Consider the following 3395-nt stretch of genomic DNA (forward strand, 5'->3'; position numbering starts at 1 on the left):
TTTTTATGTTGCAGCCTGTTGTGATTGGGGCAGGCTGCTTGACATTTGCAAGGTTCCATTGCTATTAAAAAGAATGATGTTATCAAGAGGAAAGCGAGGCGACAAAGCAAAATTAATTAATGCCACCATCTAACAAAGCAAAATAAATTAAACGATGGTTGACTTGCATTGTGTACTTCTAAATGGTTACTGAGGGAAAACCAAAGCTTTTAACCCTCTCCGCTCTGAGCTTAGCATTGAGGCAGACTGGGCTCCAGTGCATTGAAGGACACTCTGTGCTCCCTGCTTGCAGGCAGGCAAGCAGATGGGTAAGCCATTCATATCCTCCAATAATAAAACTGCTGTTTTTGCCTTCCACGTAGAGGGCAGCAGATGGAAAACAGTAGTGGATGTCTTCCCAAAATTTTTTATTTCCGCCAAGCACACTTAAAAGAAATATTAATATTGCCACACGTTGAACACAGTTACAAAGCAGCTGATAAATTTTAAAACAATTGGAGTCCACTATGCTCTCAGATTCCTTGGGTTCTGTGGTCACAGTGATCTGTCACTTTGCACATGCCAGTGTACCACTAATGGCTTGAACAAGTTGCTTGGAGCTACCACAAAAATAAATAAATAAATAAATAAATAAATAAATAAATAAATAAAACACATTGGCTTTCCAGAAAAACCCTATGTGGCGACATAGAAATGAATTATGTTATAAGTCAGTCATTGAATGGGAATGTATTGAATGTGTTCTCAGTGACCAGAACTGTGTTATATATGGAGAGGGACATAAGGAAAGTGTAAGCCACAGCACATGGGAGCTTACCATTTGGTTACAATGCTGAGATAAGGATAGGTGCAACAAGCAGAACAAATGGTCACATATATAAATACTAGAGGCCTGATGCACAGAATTTGTGCAAGGGGCTCAGCCCTCACAGCCCTGGCTGCCTCACGGCCCCGCGGCCCCACAGCCCCACCTCCTGCCCACTGGTCATTCCAGAAGGTTGTTCCAATGTCTGGTTTAATTAGCATATTAGCTCTTTATTATATAGGAAAGATGATAGATAGATGATAGATACAATTTTATTAATGTACTTATAGAGAAATCATCTGTAATCTTATTAACCAATGTCACCCCAATAAATTTAATTACAAATTTTAAATGTCAATGAGAAGAAGGAGATTAGTATAAGTTGACAACATCAGGGCATTTTACAGAGGAGAAACACAAGGTATTTTTGGTAGCAGACACAAGTAAAGGTAAAATCTTTCCTGGCCCTGGGTTCTATCCTTGGGGAACCACTCTGATCAGATATAACCATCTGCTCCTTACAATGATTTTGTGTATTTCATCAGACATAACAGGTGCTCCTTTTTAAAATTAGTCATAAAATAGCTATTTGTTATTTAATAGGTACATATAAAATTCCCAGAAAATAAATTTCCAAGTAAAAATGTAATGGTAAATATTTGCACATTAATAAGAATGAGTTTTTCCTAACGTCCATCAAATAACCTCAAGCCAAAGATCAATAATGTCTCTATTCCTCAAGATATTTCAGTGCCAGTAGTTTACTTATCCATTGTACCCCTAGCCAAATAACATTACCTTTTGGAGGAACTTATTCCCAAGGCTATCATGCAAAGCTATAAAAATTCTATTGTCCTATTGGAAAATTTCCAGAGTTTATTAATAAAAAGATATATTCCTTATGTTTATTGCAATAATGAAAAAAATAGATGCAAAATACCTCCAAGTGTGTAGGAATTTTACCTATCATCAAGTCAATTATTGCTCAAAGAGAACAAACTGGGGTAAGAAAATATGATTATTTATATGCAGGTTATTACTAGACGGCACTCATTAAGTTAAAAACCCCTGACGCAGTATATTTTAGAAGTTATCAAATATAGGCTATGCTTTCCAGGAATTTGTTTCCTAGTGTGTGTGTGTGTGTGTGTGTGTGTGTGTGTGTGTGTGTTTCTTATATCTTTGCTCTTTCAAGTCTATTTTGGTCTTTATATCTCATTTTCTTACCTTAAAGAGCAGACATTATTTGTGCTAATTTTTTTAAGCTTATCCAGTTATTAAAATTGTTTAAGGAGATACAATGATTCTGCAGTATCCTCTTTGTCAAACAAGTCTCTCTTTTTCATATGGGTGTTAAAATTGAAGTTAAGTGTGACCTAGTTTTGACACATTTAGTTCCTAATTTAGAAATGAAAATGCCTTAGTTGCACTACCTATAAAATGGAAATAAGTATTTAAAGAATTCCTTAGAGTTTTATATATGAAACATTTATATATCCTCACAGACAAATGTAGGATAATAATAACAAAGCATCCACCACTCTAACGCCCCTTATGTGTGTCTGATTTTTTTTTTATATTCTCAAATGGAAAACAGTACATATTTGTTTCTCTGTATTTCATATTTCTCTATTTTTGTTTCATTGAAAACATTATGTAATAGTCTGATCATTATTTAATTTTATAATTATATTCAACTTAGCTAAAGTTAAAATCCACTTGTTTTATTTGAATATAGAGAAAGTGCCTGAAGAACAATCATTCATTGGGGAGATAATTTAAAAAGTATTTACCAAATAGCCGACCAAATAGAGGTCTGGCTTGTGCTTAGCCAGGCTTTATTTTTATACAAGTAGCCACAAGTAGCCCAACATACCCTCATATGTGAACCCATTCAGATATATATATATATATATATATATATATATATATATATATATATATACCTTCTTGGTTAACTCTATGTCAACAACAAAAACAAAAACACAGAAAACACAATAACATTTTAAATATTGATTTTAAAATATTTTGGGTACTCTGTATTTGTAAATTTGGAGACATGAAGAAAGAGGAATAGATTTGATGAAGGAATTATAATTTCTGATTTGTGAGGGCAAAGAAATTTAATATACAAATAAAATTATACTGTGTAATTATATTCACTCACTCACTCATTTACCCATCATGCATTCATTTAATAGGTATTAACTGAGAGCCTATTATGAACTAACTGTGACTTGCATGGTGTGTAAGTTTCCCAGGACTGGTGTAATAAACTGTCACTAACTTTGACAGCGTAAGACAACAGGACATAATTTTTTTTCAGTTCTGGGGGCTAGAAATCCAAACTCAAGATGTCAGCAGAGCCATGTTTCCACTGAGACTCTGGATAAAAACCCTTCCCTGCCTTTTTCTAGCATCTGGTGGTGGCCATCAGCAGTGGGTGTTTCTTTGTTTTCAGTTGCCTCACTTCAATATCTCTGTTATTGCATAGTAATGTCATTGAGTGTCTCTGTCTTCATGTAGGATTTTCTTCTTATAGAGACACAGTCATATTCAAGTAGGGCCCTTCCTAATCAAGAATAATTAC

Source organism: Myotis myotis, unplaced genomic scaffold (genome assembly GCF_014108235.1).
Source record: "Myotis myotis isolate mMyoMyo1 unplaced genomic scaffold, mMyoMyo1.p scaffold_m19_p_2, whole genome shotgun sequence".
Classification (NCBI taxonomy): domain Eukaryota; kingdom Metazoa; phylum Chordata; class Mammalia; order Chiroptera; family Vespertilionidae; genus Myotis; species Myotis myotis.